Raw genomic sequence first — 19,170 nt, 5'->3', positions numbered from 1 at the left:
CTTTTCAGAGCTCAGTCTAAAAGTGAAGGGAAAAAACCAAGTCGATACAAAGGAATATTCTCCCCAGAGCCATATGTTTTCAAAGGGGTGATCACAGTAACCTACTCTGCGGTCTATACGGACTTTAAAAATTGATATTCATATGTGTAAATCCATGGGGCTGCAGTTTGCAGATATCTGCTGGGAAAAGGCACTCAGGAAAATTGCTTGGATACCTTCTGTCACCGGCATATCCTGGATATTTTGGGAACAAATGGATATTGGAGGGGTTTGCTAATATTACTCCTACGGGAATTCTGCATCAAAAAATTAAAAATTCTGCACACAGTATTTTAAAATTCTGCATGTAACACAGTAAAATTCTGCATATAACAATATTGACTATAACAATAAAATTCTGCATATAACACAATATAATCACACCAGTTTCAATTTTGGTAATCTTGTTCCAAAATAGCTGTCAGCAAATATGTCTGTAACTATACAGACCAAAAAAAAAAAAAGTCAGGAAATGTTTTTTGACAAATAGATTCCTTACTAGTCATATTAATACAGAACTCTGAGTAATAATTCATTTAAACTACAATACAGAAAAGTCACAATAACTATTGAGAATTTCCTAAATCTAAACACATGAAAATTAACTTACAAATACTTGGTAACCAATACCATGCATTTCAGTTATAATCCTTGATTTTCATTTAAATTACATTACAGAAGACCAAACAGCAAAACAACATTAAAGTAGAATGTCATTTTAAATTGCTCATTTTAATCACTATCGAACAAAACTGCATGTTATTGCACTTTACATGAAGTGCTGTACACACATTGTCGATCTGATGAAGGCATGAACTTTAGGTGGGCAGTCCCCTGTGCACACATGGGTCCTCACTGCAGGATCAAGGTGTAAGTTACCCTAAAATAGGAGAGATGGGAAGGAAGGAAGAGAGCAGATTAGTCAGTTGAGAGAATGCATTAGCTGAGTGGGATCTGTCCCCAGTCTCTTCCCAGGGAGAGGTAAGGGTGCTCCCTGCTTCTCTGAGGGCAAACAGACCCCAAGACCCACTTAGCTGCAACTAGCCCCACACCCTTCTTCAGCTCCCCCTCCATCAGGATCCTTGCCCCAGTGACTGTTCTCCCTCAGCTGCTCCTCCCATACTCACTGCTCCCTCCTTCAGGGCACAACCCTATGCCCTCATCTCTTCCTTTTGGAGATTGACTCTCACACCCACCCCCCTGTCTGGGGGCTCTGTGCTCCCTCAGTTCACGACCACTGGGGACCCCTGTGTTCCACCCTGACTAACCCCTTCCTTGCCTGCCCCACCCCCAGAGGCCTTTGTGCAGCAGAGGAAACTGAGGGCTGCAGCTGGAGAACCCTGGTTCCTGGAGAAAGGGACCTGCCTGAGCAATGTTGCAGGTGGGCGTCCTGCCTGGAGAGTACGCTGCGAGCAGACCCCTGGTGCAAAACCCAGAAGGCAGCAGGTGACCCCCACCCTCCCTAAATGGCGCCCCTGGCCAAGGCTCCCTGCAATTTCCCCATAGCTGCTTGTGTCAGCCCCATGCCTCTGCAGGCCATGTGCAGTGACGGGGGCAAGGGGTGCACACTGGGGCTGCTTCCCAGTGGGGAGCGCAGGCCACTGGCTGCACGGAGATGTGGGATCACCCTGTAGCCTTCCCTTACCCCTGGACACAGGCTTGGCAGCAAGGCTGAACTCAACAGTGCAAGGGCCAGGCCTGCCCCGGAAATGCACCAGGGCCCTGCCCCTCCACACCGGTCACACCCGACATCCAAACCACTCAGGACCACTGCTGGAGAGGGGCGCATAATCCCTCTCATGATTTCCCTTTGCTTCCCTGTCAGAATCTATTATTCTGTGGGGAAACAAAGAAATCTGCGGCGGACATGAATTCTGCACATGCGCAGTGGTGCAGAATTCTCCCAAGAGTACAATATACATACTTTGATACTGCCAATCGATTGTCATGGGCAGAGTCGACTTCCCTGCCTCATCTCCTGTGCCCCTTTTTTAGGGTAGTACAGCTTTAAGATGGATCAAGTCAAGCAGTGTGTAACCCCTTTTTATACCTTTACTTACAAACAGAATCCTTAATGAATAATCCTAAAGTACATCTACACTGCAGCTCCATTTGCTGAGGGTTGTCAGACCAATTTAGTGGTGATGTGAAACTGTTCTCACATCACCATTAAACTAGTCTGACTTCTGGTTTGAATTGATGGGAGATCAGAATCGAGCTCCATATGGATCAGAAAATAATACATAATCTGATGTAGCAGGGCTTCTGGACTCTACTGTAAATAATACATTATAGAAAAATAAAATATGCAAACTCTCTAAATTCAGAGGCAATAAACACCCCATTAGGTCTGCCAGGCATGCACAAGTTTGTGTTTCCAATGAGTTGAGCCATCCAGCAGGGACTCACTATTCAAGCCTCCTGCACCTCATGTCTTCTCCAAGGTACAATCCCCTCCATTGGGAGATTCTAGCATACATAGCCCTTCCTTTCCCTTTTTCTAGAGCTTAACAGAACCCAGCCAACTCCAACTCAAGCCAAACCACAGCCCAGCCAGCCCACTCCCATACTCAAAAGGTATACATGAAGCCATCCTGGACAATGACTTGATGTCTCCTCTGGAACGCCTACCTGTTGCAGAGACCATCTCTCTGCACACTGGACCAAATTCATGGACAGTAGCTGCACTGACCCTCGTGCAATGGCACTTGGGAGTAAATTTGCTCATTTGGATCTTGGTTCCGTTTTCCCTGCTTGCTCACATACTCCAGGATTGCCCCTTAGGAGCACATGAATCTGCAGCACCCGCCACCCTGGGCCATCCATCAGGTATTCAGTAGCCTAGGAATCCTCAACCTTCTGAAGGGACAAGAACAGGACTGACTGTTATTCTCCAGTACTGTGTGCATATTCCAGGGGCAGGTCCTTCTAAGGATAGGGAATATCCTGTTGCAAATAGATCCCCGCTCTGTGCCATTAGTAATGTTCAAGGCTTTACATTGGCTCAGAGGAAGAGAACGAGGTCTCTTTCAGAGATGGTCACGCCTGCTCCTTACTTTGCCAGAGGGGAGATGCAGTTCAGCAGCATAAAGTGTTTTCCATCTCTTCACACAGATGGTGCAAGCACCTGGGCCTGGGAACAGTCTGACTTCTCTCTGCAGCTAATCAGCTGGTGCTGTGACCCCATGAATTCTACCTACCCAATATCTGCCACCCACTGTGTTATCTAGGATTGCCAGTTTCCAAGGAGAGACCTTCAAGTAACCTTTAGGTGCTGCAAGAAGTGATATGTGTTTTAGTCGGTGGTATTTTCCCTTGCAAGTCAGCACAGAACCAGTTTCCTAGCAAAGCACTGGGCAAGTGGAATGGGGTCTTTTAGAGGAGACTGAAAACCAAGGTTCTGAACACTTGTGGTCTAAAGAACCCATGGAGCTTTTTCTAACATAAGGGTGCTAAGTGACTCACCCAAAGTCTCACTGAATTATTGGCAGATCTGGGAAAGGAACCCAGAAGTCTGGATCCCCATCCCTGCTTTCCAGGCTCTGCCCACTACATTGTGCTTCCTTCCTTAACAATTTTTAAATGGGGCTCGACTCAGAAAGTGACGCTCAGAATGATATGGAGAGGTACCACATTCACTGCATCTCAGCAATTTCAGATGAACCTTGCTCCATTAATAAATAAGAAGATGGTGGCTTTTTTTTCCTCCCAATTGGCAGCTCAGAGAACTCAACCTGGGAGCTGAGTCAAGCTGGGTTCTTTCCCCATCGCAGATCATCACTATTGATCATTTCTGCAGGCTCAATGATGGCCTTAGAAAAACTTGTGCAAGTCCATTGTCTAAATCCTGTCCCTCCAGCCTTGTCTTCTTAAATAGCTTTGCAAGGATGTAAATGTGCTAGGAGCAGGATAAAGCATGCTAGGCACAAGGGGGAGGTGCAGAATCCAGCTCCCACATCCTTAGCTGTGTTGGCTCTGTGGGGCGCAACTCATTTTTGGCCCTGAAGTCGGAAGATCAGCCAGAACGTGGCCGAGGGGAAGAGCTGAATAGAAGGTGCTGGTTTTATGCACACCTTAGCGCAGGGCCTCGCTCTATGATAGCGTCACGGCACTGAATGCTTGATCTAAAGACGGCAGCGCTTAGTTTGAATTTACAGCGCTTAGCGTCTGCGCTGTTCCTCCATCCACGATAACGCCTTTACGCTAGGGTGACCAGATGTCCCGATTTTATAGGGACAGTCCTGATTTTTTGGGTCTTTTTCTTATATAGGCCCCTATTACTCCCCCGTCCCAATTTTTCACACTTGCTGTTTGGTTACCCTACTTTACACTCGTCTCTTCAACTAGCACCCTATTAACCTACAAGCCTGCAGTCGCTTTCACTTTGGACCCCTGTGCTGTGCTCACTTAGATTGTAAGCTCTTTGGGTTATGTGGGGCTGGAGACTCTACGTGTAACGTACTGCAGCTGGTACCCTTACTACTTTGTCCTCTCTGAAATCATGGCAATGAAGCAAATACCCAAGTCCTGTGTCTTTAACTAAGCCCCTGGGCTGGGATAATTGGGTTCCATACAAGCCCTTCACCTGAACGGGTTTCAAGTGGGCAGCATGGAATGTAAAATTGGAGTTAACTGATAGTCCACACTTAGTTCATGGTGACCGAATGAAGCACCTTGAGCCTTTGCGAAGTATTGGTGAGATTCAGTCGAATTAAGGAGCATTAGTTCATCTATAAAATAAAATGGATCTCGCCTTTGGCAACATGACCTGCCTTGTCGCCACAGAACACCAGTTACGTTTATTACAAGGGATCGCTCTATTGTCAGGGCTGTTAGCAGCCATCTAATCAGCAGTCTCTGCTTGTCCATATTAAAGGGACAATTTATAAATCACACTTCAATCTGAAAATGTTTTATCTATTACTTTTCCAAGTACTTTAGCACCCAAGTTGCTATAATCTTTCTTTGATCACAATGGTCCTTTCTGGTCTTAAAATCTATTAAGCTGATTGGGTTCTTATATTGCACTGATTACTGGTATCTAAACAGCTTACCACGGTATTAAAGTGAATGCAAAAAATCTGTCTTTCTCATTCTTACCACCCCCAGCCTCCATTCTGTAGGGACTCTTAAAAGGAGATATTTTGTTGGTATTATTACTATAATGAACCATTCTTAGTACTGGGTTTTACATTTTGTTCTGGAGGTGCTCAGGCTGGTAGTCATTCAGTGGACAAGATGAGAAAAATCATTGTCCTTTCTGTACCACAAAGAGAATATTTAAAAATCTCTCTTATTTTAGTTTGTGTATTTTGTGCTTTGAACAGTACAGGGTGCAGCATCGTCATTGTCATCATTGCCACATGTCACAAAGTACCCGCTTATGGCTAAGACTGGAGCCGTGGCACCCTGCCTCAGTTTCCCTTCTTTGATTCCTCAGTAACTCTCAACAGACTTTCCTGAGTCCAGTGACAACAGCCCTTCTTTTGAACATGACGTTCAAAATAAACACAAAAGAGCCTGGGACCCGGGCCTGAAGCTGGACACAGCCCCTGCACCAGGAAGTCTTGGCGGACTTACTTTGCTTTTCTGCACTTCACTTTCCCAATCTGCATATTGAGTGATGTGATTCCTGATTAGTTAATGTTTGCAGAGTACTTTGCCGACAGAAATAAACCTTACACTTCCCAGAGCTAACGAATGCCCAGCTCGTCACAAATCTTTGGGGCTTTTCTTTCAGAGCCGCTTACCACCCACAGCGGCGCGAAGAACTGCTTTACAAAAAGCATCCGCGGCAAATTAACTCTGCCGATTAGATGCTGCCCTGTGTTTAACTAATGACTCGCATGTCGTTACAATATTAGTGAAAACAAAGGGCCCCTCTGGGGCGAGAGTAGCCTCAGAAAAGAACGTCAACAAGCGTGTCATGCGGCAGGCAGACAGAGGCGTCAATACAGAGTTAGTGGCAGCGTGAGCTGGAAATGAGACCCAGTCACCAAGTTCTGGCCCCTCCGTAGCTGATCCATGGGGCTGTTTTTTAGTCACTGGTAGAGGATGGGATTCACTTGGCCTGGCCCATTCCAGGGTTAGGCCTGCTCGGATTAGTTGCTGGAGCCAGGGCAAGGAATCGGATTTGGGATTAGAAAAAGAACAAGCAACTACTTAATTCTCAACCAGGCAAGGACACACCCAGCCTGGGGTAGATTTTCAGAAGTGCTCAAGTGATTTAAAAAGAGACTTGGGGGTCCAAATCTCACTGACTTCCAATGAAATTTAGGAATCTGAGTGCCTAAGGCATTTGGAAAATGTTACGCTTAAGACTAGATACACAAAGGGATTTAGGTACCTAATCACCATTTTAAGCACCTAAGTCCAAATTTAGATACTCAAAACCCCTGCTCAGCTGCCACCTAGCCCTGTAGGCCCCTCAGTTTCCTCTGGTAGAGTCCCCTAGGCCAGTGGGCATGCACCAAGTCACTTCAGTCCTGACACTGCCTGAAGGATACTCAAACCAGGCGTTCCCTTGCTTATCTCAGCCTATGTCTACGCCAGAGGGCATTCTCCAAGGCCACTGAAGAGCACACCTACTGAATTAGGCCCTGCAAAAAACATGATGATGCCTGCTCTCCTCTCTGTGTGCCTCCTCTGACCAACAGCCCAGCGGTTACAGCACTCACCCAGGGAGTGGGAGATCTGGGTTCAAAACCCCACTTTGCCCAGTGCTCCCGCCTGTGCTGTAACCACTGGGCTAGGGTCATTCTCTTGCTGGCCCAATGAATGTTTATTTCATATAAAGTGGGGCAGCATCAACAGGAGCAGGCTCAGGGCTGCAGATCCCCACTGCAGGCAGGGTTCTTGCTTCAACCCAGCGTTGGGTTCCTCAGCCCTTTGAGAGGCCGGGCATAGGCCCCACTCCGCTCCTCGACATTTCCTACTGGCTAGCTTGGGCAGCTCCCCACCCAGCGTGCTGCCTCCTGTGGGTCCCGTTCTCTGACACCTCGCTTACCTATGTATTTTCTAGGGAGCCTGGGGGCCTGACTCTTGATTGTGGACTCCACTAGGCAGCAATGCAATGCTCAGCCTAAGTCCCCTTTGTGGATCTAGGCCTCAGTGACTCATTACGGGTCACTTCCCATGCCAGAATGGACAACCATGCCTGTCACATGACACCTGCCTCTTCCAGCTCCTGATGAACGGCCCAGCAGACAAGAGATTTCTTCCGCATCAGCGTCTGTCTCCCATATAGTGCAGCCCCTTTTGTCCTTCCCAACGACCCCCATCCTTTGTGGATGGCTCGATCCATCTAGTTGCAGTAGACGTCAGTTTCAGCAAGTCCACCCTGCCCATAAGGCAGCCAGTGGCAAATTTCCAGTGGGTAGAAATACACATAATATGATGACTCGTCAGCCAGGCGCACAGATGAACCTCTAGTGACTCAATCTCTCAGGAATGGAGTGCTCAGCTGACTAGTGGGTTCAAACCTATGGTTCCAAGGAAATGGAGTATTTCAAAGTGGGGACTTAGGCTGTATGTGATCATCAACAAATGTGGGGATTTTTTCCCCCAAAGAGTCATAGATTCCAAGGCCAGAAGGGACCACTGTAATCATTTGGGCTGACCTCCAGCATAACACAGGCCAGAGCACTTCGACAAAACAATTCGTACAGCCGATCTTTTAGAAAAATGTCCAATCTTGATTTTAAAATGGTCAGGGATGGAGAATCCACCGCGACCCTTCGTAAATTGTTCCAGTGGTTAATTACTCTCACTGTTAAAAATGGACGCCTTATTTCCAGCCTGAATTTGTCTAGCTTCAGCTTCCTGCCATTGGACTGTGTTATGCCTTGCTCTGCTAGATTGAAGAGCCCATTATTAAATATTTATTCCCCATGCAGGTAATTATGGACTGTAATCAAATCACCCCTGAACCTTCCCTTTGTTAAGCTACATAGATTGAGCTCCTTGAGTCTATCCCTATAAGGCAGGTTTTCTAATCCTTTAATCATTCTCGTGGCTCTTCCCTGAATTCTCTCCAGGGTATCGACATCCTTCTTGAATTGTGGACACCAGAGTTGGACACAGTATTCCAGCAGTGGCCGCACCAATGCCAAATACAGAGGTAAAATAACTTTTCTATTCCTACTCGAGAGTCTCCTGTTTATGCACCCAAGGATTGCATTAGCTCTTTTGGCCACAACATCACTTGACAGGCTTGACAAAGCCCTGGCTGGGATGATTTTGTTGGGGTTGGTCCTGCTTTGAGCAGGAGGTTGGACTAGATGACCTCCTGAGGTCCCTTCCAACCCTGATATTCTATGATTCTGTGATCACACTGGGAGCTCATGGTCAGCTGATTATCACCATGACTCCCAAATCTTTTTCAGAGTCACTGTTTTCCAGGTTAGAGTCCCCCATCGTGTAAGTGTGGCTACATTCTTCGTTCTTAGATTTATACATTTACATGTAGCCATATTAAAACACACATTGTCTGCTTGCACCCAGCTTACCAGGCAATCCAGATTGCTCTGTGTCACTGACCTGTCCTCTTCATTATTTACCACTCCCCCAGGGATTGTGTTATCTGCAAAATTTATCAGTGATGATTTTATGTATCATAGAATCATAGAATATCAGAGTTGGAAGGGACCTCAAGAGGTCATCTAGTCCAACCCCCTGCTCAAAGCAGGACCAATTCCCAGCAAAATCATCCCAGCCAGGGCTTTGTCAAGCCGGGCCTTAAAAACCTCCAAGGAAGGAGACTCCACCACCTCCCTAGGTAACGCATTCCAGTGTTTCACCACCCTCCTAGTGAAATAGTTTTTCCTGATATCCAACCTGGACCTCCCCCACTGCAACTTGAGACCATTGCTCCTTGTTCTGTCGTCTGCCACCACTGAGAACAGCCGAGCTCCATCCTCTTTGGAACCCCCCTTCAGGTAGTTGAAGGCTGCTATCAAATCCCCCCTCATTCTTCTCTTCTGGAGACTAAACAATCCCAGTTCCCTCAGCCTCTCCTCATAAGTCATGTGCTCCAGACCCCTAATCATTTTTGTTGCCCTCCGCTGGACTCTTTCCAATTTTTCCACATCCTTCTTGTAGTGTGGGGCCCAAAACTGGACACAGTATTCCAGATGAGGCCTCACCAATGTCGAATAAAGGGGAACGATCACGTCCCTCGATCTGCTGGCAATGCCCCTACTTATACAGCCCAAAATGCCGTTAGCCTTCTTGGCAACAAGAGCACACTGTTGACTCATATCCAGCTTCTCGTCCACTGTGACCCCTAGGTCCTTTTCTGCAGAACTGCTACCTAGCCATTCGGTCCCTAGTCTGTAGCAGTGCATGGGATTCTTCCGTCCTAAGTGCAGGACTCTGCACTTGTCCTTGTTGAACCTCATCAGGTTTTTTTCGGCCCAATCTTCTAATTTGTCTAGGTCCCTCTGTATCCGATCCCTACTCTCTAGTGTATCTACCACGCCTCCTAGTTTAGTGTCATCTGCAAACTTGCTGAGAGTGCAGTCCACACCATCCTCCAGATCATTAATAAAGATATTAAACAAAACCGGCCCCAGGACCGACCCTTGGGGCACTCCGCTTGAAACCGGCTGCCAACTAGACATGGAGCCATTGATCACTACCCGTTGAGCCCGACGATCTAGCCAGCTTTCTATCCACCTTACAGTCCATTCATCCAGCCCATACTTCTTTAACTTGGCGGCAAGAATACTGTGGGAGACCGTATCAAAAGCTTTGATAAAGTCAAGGAATAACACATCCACTGCTTTCCCCTCATCCACAGAGCCAGTTATCTCATCATAGAAGGCAATTAGGTTAGTCAGGCACGACTTCCCCTTCGTGAATCCATGCTGACTGTTCCTGATCACTTTCCTCTCCTCTAAATGTTTCATAATTGATTCCTTGAGGACCTGCTCCATGATTTTTCCAGGGACTGAGGTGAGGCTGACTGGCCTGTAGTTCCCCGGATCCTCCTTCTTCCCTTTTTTAAAGATGGGCACTACATTAGCCTTTTTCCAGTCATCTGGGACCTCCCCCGATCGCCATGAGTTTTCAAAAATAATGGCTAATGGCTCTGCAATCTCACCCGCCAACTCCTTTAGCACCCTCGGATGCAGCGCATCCGGCCCCATGGACTTGTGCACGTCCAGTTTTTCTAAATAGTCCCGAACCACTTCTTTCTCCACAGAGGGTTGGTCACCTCCCCATGCTGTACTGCCCAGTGCAGCAGTCTGGGAGCTGACCTTGTTCGTGAAGACAGAGGCAAAAAAATCATTGAGTACATTAGCTTTTTCCACATCCTCGGTCACTAGGTTGCCTCCCTCATTCAGTAAGGGGCCCACACTTTCCTTGATTTTCTTCTTGTTGCTAACATACCTGAAGAAACCCTTCTTGTTACTCTTAACATCTCTTGCTAACTGCAACTGTTTTCGCCAGGTCATTAAGAAAAATGTTAAATAGGGCCATAGGGCCAAGCAGGGCCGGCTCCAGCTTTTTTGCTGCCCCAAGCAGCAAAAAAAAGCGCCGCCCCCAAGGCCACCCGCCGAGCGCCGGGCCGCGCCGCCCCACCCCCAGCCGAGCGCCGCGCCACCCCCCCGCCGAGCGCCGCGCGCCGGAGCCCACCCCCTCCCACGCCAAGCGCCGCCGGAACCCCCCCGAGCCCCGCGACGCCCCCCGCCGCAGCCCGCCCCCGCCCCCTGCCAAGCGCCGCCGGAACCCCCCTCCAGCGCCGCGCCCGCGACGCACCCCCCCCCGAGCACTGAGCCCCGCGCTGCCCCCCCCGCCGAGCGCCGCGCCGCCGGAGCCCGCCCCTGCCCCCCGCCGAGCGCCGCCAGAACCCCCTTCCACTGCCGCGCCCGCGCCGCCCCCTCGCCGAGCCCCGCGCAACCGGAGCCCGCCCCCCCAGCACCGCGCCGCGCCGCCGGAGCGCCCCCCCCCCGCACCGCCCCTTACCAGGTGCCGCCCCAAGCATGTGCTTGGGTGCCTGGTGCCTGGAGCCGGCCCTGGGGCCAAGAACCAATCATGCGGGACCCCACTAGAAACACACCCATTGATGATGATTCTCCATAATAGGCCCTACCATTGAGCCAGCTGGTAATCCATTTAATGTGCGCTGTGTTAATTTTAGTTTCTAGGGGGGTTTCTTTAATCAAAATGTGATGCGCTATCAAGCCAAACACCTTACAGAAGTCCATTACAGCAACACTATTACCTTTTTCAACCAAACTTGTAAATTAATCATAAAAGATATCAAATTAGTTTGACAGGATCTATTTCCCATAAACCCATGTTGATTGTCATTAATTACATTACCCTCCTTTCATTCTTTATTAATCGAGTTCCGTATCAACTGTGCCATTATCTTGACTGGGATCGTTTCAGACCAACAGACCTAGCATTACTCAGGTCATCCCGTTTACCTATTTTAAAGACTGACAACATTAACCTTCTTCCAGTCCTCTGGAACTTCCACCGTGCTCCAAGACATACTGAAAATTATCATGGTCCAGCTAGCTCCTCGGCCAGCTCTTTTAAAACTCTTAGATGCAAGTTGTGTGGACCTGCCAGCCTCACCAACTCTCCAGAAGGGGAAAACAAGAGGAGGGGTATTAAAAGAAGACCAAGATGAAGATGGCTTGAAGGGCCTCTCCTCCCCTTACACGTGGAGAGTTGTGGTGAGCTAGCTCTGCCATCAATACAGTCCAGAGTGCCCCTAGGGACTGATAGCAGACTTGCCCTGTTACTCATCACTGTTTGGCAGGGTAAGGTTCAATCAGGTGCTATCGGCCTAGTGTAAGTAGAGCTTTATATACAAAGACCGTGACTTGGCATTTTGTCAGCCATGGCTGCACAAGTGTTATTGACACCCTCACTCCCATGTAGTGGAGGAAGCAAGCAGCCTCTGCCATTGCATAATATGTAGTTGGATGGACTGTCTTCCACCAATGCTTCTGTCTATCACGAATGAGGCAACAAGCCAGCCACTAGCTGCCTATAGTCAAGAGGCAACTTCCCCCAGGGCCAGTTTATTCCATAATTGGCCCCAGGGGGGTTTCAGGCCCCTTCCTCTGAAGCAGCTGGTCCTGGCCAATATTAGAGCCGGACTATGAACCCCTGCTCTGATCCAGTTGCTATTTGTCTCCGTTATATGCAGTGGCCACATCCTCCTTAGCCTCAACAAGTCCCACACCTAGTACTTTTCCTTACAGAGGCAGGGCACAGACCAAGAGAAACTTTCCCCTGATTTTCTTTGGCTGACCTGGTGTTTTCTATCCAAATGCCCTTTTGTGGCTTTTGCTTTTTAAAATTTCTCTCCCTCCTGCCTTAGCAACCTGACTGATCCTCCGCTTGATTCCATTAAGTGATTCCAGGCCGCGGCTGTGAATCCTCTGCAACGCGGAAAACATTTGATTAACCTACCTTGACTTTTAAGAGCGTGATTACATTTTAATCTTATATTCCCGCGTTGGCATTCCAGACACAGAGTCATTTGAATGCTGATCATTCCGGCTAATGTAATTTTAAGATACAGTAATGAAGAGACGGGCATGATCGTGTAACATTGTTGCCCAATTTAGCGATGACATTTGAGTTTCTTTTGAAATAAGTTTGCCGTCACATTTTTCGCTTACTCCTCGGACTCTTAGGTTTGGGTCAGTTGCTGAACCCACTGGGACATGGACAATGTGAGGGGAGCGTGCAGCTACCAGGTGCTGATGGTACCTAGATAGGTGCCTAAGGATATCTACTGGCTACATGTCTCGCAATGCCGGCTAACACCTGAAAGCCCAGTGTGTACCTAGCATGTGTATAAGTTAGGGAGTGTAGTTTACCACTGAGAGCAAAGGACTTTTGCAGCAGGGCTGCTGGGGCCTAGTTCCCACCCTGCCACTGAGAACGCTTGGTGTCCCCTCATGCAAGTCACATGAGGCCATAAAGCACTCAGCGCTGGCTGCTGGGGAATGGCTTCTTCTAGAGAGCTCCGCTCCCATTGGGGTCCTAACTGAAAAGGGTCAGATTCCCAGCAGTGCTTGGCCAACCCCACGGAGACGCTCACTTGCCCCACTGATAACGAAGGGAGCTGGTGGGCGAAGAGCCCTTAAGAAGAGTCTGGTTTTAGTCCCTCTGGATCTCGGTTTCTCCCAGCTGTGAAACAAGGTTTTGAGATGTGCCTGCCCCGTTGGGCTTGATTATTTTTCTTGAACCACCTGAACGTGAGTCTTAAGTCTCTGGGAATTAAGCCAATGATTCCAATTACCTTGTTTTAAGGGCAGGAGATGGTAACGGGAGGGGGGAAATAAGCGTGGGGTCACGGTGACATTGATTCATTTCCCGCTTCTCAATCCTAGCACATGCTCTCCTCCGATGCGAGATCCCCGAGCTTGGCAGTGTATTTTACTGCCATTTAAATGTAAAATGCTCCTTTGTGTCATTCCAGGAAAATTGCATAAAATAAGCCTAACCTGCGATAAACTGAGCAGCGAGCATTTCTCCGTCAAACAGCTTGCATGACAGACTGATGGGCCCAGCACTCCGGGGCTGTAGCAGCAACGCTTGTGGTGTTGTCTTTACCAGCCTGAGGAAGCAAATCCTGCATGTTTAACGCCTTCCCTCCTCAGGGTTCAGGACACAGCCCCGTCTCTTGGTTGACATGGCTCATCCATCAAATGTGTACAGAGGAGCCCGTCTGTGAGGCCAGGTCCCAGGCTTGCCATTGCATCTGTAAACTCAGATGCCATGGTGATGGGCATGGTTATAAAAACCTGAATACAGCACAAGAAAATCTTTCTTCCATTGTGAAGGATTAGACGCTGTGAGCCTTAGTGATCTCAGCAGGCCAGGTCAATTCACGGCTGCAGAGACGCCAAAGATGACGTTAGCCCTGCCCCAAAGGGCAGGGACCTTGAGACGTCATCAAGTCCAGCCCCCTGTCCTGAAGCAGGACCAAGTGAACCTAAACCAGTGATCTCCAACCTTTTTACGCCCAAGATCACTTTCTGAATTTAAGGGCAACCCAGGATCTACCCCGTCCCTTCCCCAAGGCCCCGGTCCCTACCCAAATCCCCTCCCTGTTCACTCCATTCCCCCCTCTCCATCACGTCTCTCCCCCAACCTCACTCACTTTCACTGGGCTGGGTTTGGGGTTTGGGAGGGGCTCTGGGCTGGGGCCAAGGGGTTTGCAGTGTGGGAGGGGGCTCTCAGCTGAGCCTGGGGTGCAGGAGGGGGTGAGGGGTGCAAGCTCTGGGAGGGAGTTTGGGTGCAGGAGAGGGCTCTGGGCTGGGGCAGAGTGTTGGGGTACAGGAGGCGGTGCGGGGTGCTGGCTCAGGGATGGGTTTGGGGTGCAGGAGGGGGTGCGGGGTGCTGGCTCTGGGAGGGAGTTAGGATGCAGGAGAGGGCTCGGGGCTGGGGCAGAGTGTTGGGGTACAGGAGGGGGTGCGGGGTGCTGGCTCTGGGAGGGAGCTCAGGGGATAAGGGTTGGGTTGGGGGTACGGCCTCCCGCCAGGCAGCACTTACCTTGGGCGGCTCCCGGTTGGCAGCACAGTGAGGCTAAGGCAGGCTCCCTGCCATGCTGCTCCCGGAAGGAGCCAACACACCCTTGCGGCCCCTGGAGCGGGCAGGGGGCCCGTGGCTCCCCACGCGGCTCCTCTCTGCAAGCACTGCCCCCCCCAGCGCCCATTGGCCACAGCTACCCGTTCCCAGCCAATGGGAGCGGCAGGGGCGGTGCTCGCAGGCAGGAGCAGCGCGCGGAGGGAGACCCCTGCCCCGCACCCGCGGCGCCGCGCTGGCCACTTCCAGGGGCAGCGAAGGGCCGGGGCAGGCAGGGAGCCTGCCTTAGCGGCCGCCCTGCTGCACCGCCAGAGATCGCGATCGACTGGGAGATCCTCTAGGATCGACCAGTTGGTGACCACTGACCTAGCCCATCCCCGACAGGTGTTTGTCCAACCTGTTCTTAAAAACCTTCAATGACAGGGATTCCACAACCTGCCTTGGAAGCCTGTCCCAGACCTTATCTCCCCTTAGGGTTAAAAGGTTTTTCCTACTGTCTAACCTAAATTCTCCTTGCTGCAGTTTAAGCTGATTGCGTCTTGTCCTGCCGTCAGTGGATATGGAGAACAGCTGATCACCACCGTCTTTATAACAGCCCTTACCGTAGCTGAAGACTGTTATCATGTCCCCCCTCAGTCTTCTTTCCTCCAGACTAAACCGGCCCTGTTTTTTAACCTGTTCTCAGAGGTCAGGGTTTCTAAACCTTTGATCATTTTTGGAGCTGTAAGAAGGAAAGAACCCAACAAGGGCTGTAACACGATATCTTAATATTATTAAGCTCCAGCAGCGTGCCAATAACCAGACACAGCACGGGTCAACTCTTCAGCTGGTATAATTCCATGGAAGTCAATGGAGCTAGACTGTTCTACACTCGTTAAGGGCACGTCCACACACCTCAGCCTTAGGATTCTGCAGGCAAAGAGAATTGTTACTGGTCTCACAATAGCACCTAGAGGCTTTTGTGCTAGGTGCTGTCCAGGCGCATACTAAGAGACCAGCCCTGGAGCACCTACACACTAACTAGAGCAAACAGAGGGAGGAAGGAAGGGAAGATCGCCCTACTTTGCAGCTGGACAACAGAGGCAATGAGAGATTAAAGTGACTTGTCCCCAGGAGTCTGAACCCACATCTCCGGAGTACCACTCCAGTGCCTTAACCACCAGGCAAGGCTCAAACTGAACCTGCAGTGGGGAACGCCAAGACCAGAGCTGGGCTAAGTGCGTGATGGGGGCCTTGTGCCAATTGATGGCACCGGGGTTGTGACACTGACATCAGTGGCACCAGGATTTGGTGCAGGAGGCTTAAGTCTGGGACAGTTAGTTGGGCTAAGTCTGCATTGGGTTTCGTACCAACCCTTTGCCTGCTTCCAGCACCTCTTGCCTTTAGGATCCCAAAGCACGTTACAGACGTTAATGAATTAACTGTCACAAGCCCCCTGGGAGTATCTAGCCTTGTCCCCATGGGGAAGCTGACGCCCAGAGGCCCAGATCCTCAAAGGTACTTAGGCACCAAACTCCAATTGACATCAATGGGAGCTAGGCCCCGAATCGCTTTGAGGAGCTGGGCCAGAGCGACTTGTCTGAAGTGCATCGTCGGCAAACCTCGGACCAGAACGCAGGTTTCATGACGTCAGTTCCCTTGCTCTAACCACTAGGCTGAGGCCCTGCTTCCCTGGCCCTTTTTCTATGTGTCTCCTCATTGGTTCTTGCTAGTGTAAAGGGTCGTGCAAGTCTGGAGGTGTAACACCGACAGACCCACGGTCGTCGGCCAGCAGAATCGAACCTGGGAAGCTAAATGCATGAGCCTCTACTGCATGAGCTAAAAGCCTCCTGGCCCTTAGTGAAGGCTGTGGCAGACTCATTAATGTCTAAGGGCTCTCGGTGCCACTAGTGGGGACAGAACGCCACACCCAGGAGGTGTGGGGGTTACAGAGGCACCAGCTTGTAGTGGAGATTCTGAAATGTGGCTGTGACCCGGGTCTCTACTGGCACGTCAGCTAATGAGTCAGGCACTTTTCCGGGGTCAAAAGGACCATCCAACCAGCTGCAACTGCCTGGCATTATTGCTGAGGGGACGAGGAACGGGGGTAACCTGGAAGAGCTTAACAAAAATCAGCCCAGCGCTGGCAGACTGTGTGAGCGCTACCTAGCCAGGTATCCAGGAGGAGGAGGGTGATGGATGAACGTGGGGGACGGGGACAGATGAAGGCGGCTCGCCCATCACCTTGCGACGGCATTTGTTCTCTTAACCGTCTCGGCCTACGCCCAGCTGTTTGTCTGTGTGTAAGGTCCTGGCTCTGCGTATTTAACATTGTCCTTTGGTGACTGCCCCGCAGTGAGGGCACCGGCCCTGCTGCTTCTCCCAGCTAATAGCGGCAGAGGTCTGTGTTTTGGGAGCAGGAGGAGGTAGGTGCTAGGCTTCGCTCCTCACCTGTAGGTGATTTCTCTACTTCTGTCTCCGCAGTAGCTGTGGGGTGTGGTTTCATTGACGGAAAGGCTCTGAGATCCGGCTCGGCCTGCTACTTGCAAGGGTTAATAATGCCTGCATTCGTGCAGAATATTCCCTTGGTGGTTTTGCTCAGCATGCCGGGAATCCCAAGTTAGCTTGTCCTCTGAGCCCCTTTTTATGGCTTTCTTTTTTGAACCGCTGCCTTTCTAAGGCTCTTCCAGAGCAGGGCTTGTCCGCTTTGCTGATGAATAGCACCGCAGGTGATGTAGCCCTACCAGGATTTCGCTTTGGGGTAATTGCTCCGTTTGCAACAGTAAATGGAGGGGGACGGGTCTAAGGATGATGTCCGTTTGCGCTCAGCCTGCCCTTGCCCTAGCAAAAGGATGGGGGTGGGGGAGAGCCACAAAGGGATGTGGGTGTTGCAATGCTGAGTGGGGCAGCACTTAACTTCCAGGTGCCCTGCCGCCCAGTGGAAAGCACAGCCCCCAAGGAGGCGCCCCGGCGCCCTCTAGAATGCACGGGGGGAGTTTAGGCCCCTGGGGACTGGGTCGCTGAGCGGGGAGCCGCGTTAGGTAGCCAGTAGGACACACTGAGGAGTTGGGAGGGAAGGGGGTGCAAGCACCTACACAGCTGACCCAGTTGGCGTGCCTGGCTGACGGGCAAGCACAAACCCTCTCCTGGAGTTAGGAGCCTACACCTCGTCAGCCCTGTACATAGCCCAGAACACTTGAAACCTTCTCTCTCTCCTCCTTTTCTCACACTAGCCCTGTGCCCCTGGCTGTCCTTTCTACAGGGGCCTGCACTGGCTCTCCTGCTGCAGGGTCTGACAGGGATCGGGTCTGAGAGGGGTGCTCAGAGCAGTCCTATGGGGTCAGGCTCCACTGGCATGTTGGGCATTTCCCCCCCTCCCCCCCGTAGTTTTAAAATCCCATTGTGAGGCCTCAGGGGCTTCTGCTCCAACTCGTTAGCTGTGGGGTGGCAGCAGCAGTTGAAAATGCCAACTCTGGGAAACGTAGGCACCTAGGGGAGTTAGGCACCTCCAGGCTTAGATGGTGCCTGAGCTCCTGCGTTGAAAACGTCAGTGGTGCCTATGTGGTGGACTTAGGCATCTGTCTGTTTGTTTTTGGGTGCCTCAATCCCTTGAAACATCCAGCCCCAGGCTCCAGCAGGATTTCACCAGAATTCATCCCAAAATGCCTCCTCCCACCTCTCTTGCAGGAGGGGCTCGCCGCTGGCTCACAATCCAACCCAGTGCTCAGTGGCGCCCGATGCTGATCACTGCCTCCAGCTGTATGTGTCACAGGGCCCAGGCCAACACAGCTCCTCCTTCTCTGCTGGGGAACGCTTCCTTCCTCCCCCTGTACAGACAGCCAGACACCCATGGCCTTTATACCGACCCCTCCTGCAACTACTGCCCTAGTGTCTCCCCACTGGCCCTTCCTCCCTGCAGCCACCCTTCCCTCTACCTCTCCCAATTGCCTGTCCCTGTTTCTTTCCATTTCCCCTGCCCCTCAATAACCCCTTCCTCCTCTTTGTCCCCCTTCTCCCCCCACATCCTGCTCCTCTATAACCCCCACACACACACACACACACACGCTCAGCCATACCCTTTTCCACTGTCCTGCATACACCCCACCAGACCCAGATGTGACCAGCAAGATACAACAGTCATTTTGGTGCCACTCGGTTGCTTACTGTGTCGTTAGCACTTTGGGGCCTCCTCCCCCTTCGTTAGACTCTGACAATGACCTCTACTAATTGCCTCTAAAGGATGAGAAGTGGCTGCCGCGCTGCTCCGCCGGGGCCATTGGGCGCTCTCCGAGGGGGGCTGCTGACGCGCTCATTAGGCAGATGATTCCCCTCTGCATGTTAATTTCACGTTGCTAAGGTCACCCTCTGCTGGAGCCTGCCCTGGGCCCGTCCCCACCGGGACCCACACCACAGGAAATGCCTGGCTCTGGGGCTTGTGTTGCTAGGAAGAGGACCGGGGACAAAAACAATAATACCGATAAACCGGGTCTTGTTTCCTCCACTGCGAACCACAAAACAAAAACCGACTGCCAAGGCAAGGCCAGTTCGGCTGGGAATGTAACTAGTTAATGTAATTAGTGGCGGTGGGGC

This window comes from Chrysemys picta, chromosome 5, assembly GCF_011386835.1.
Source record: "Chrysemys picta bellii isolate R12L10 chromosome 5, ASM1138683v2, whole genome shotgun sequence".
NCBI classification, from domain to species: Eukaryota; Metazoa; Chordata; order Testudines; family Emydidae; genus Chrysemys; species Chrysemys picta.
This window is presented reverse-complemented; position numbering follows the sequence as displayed.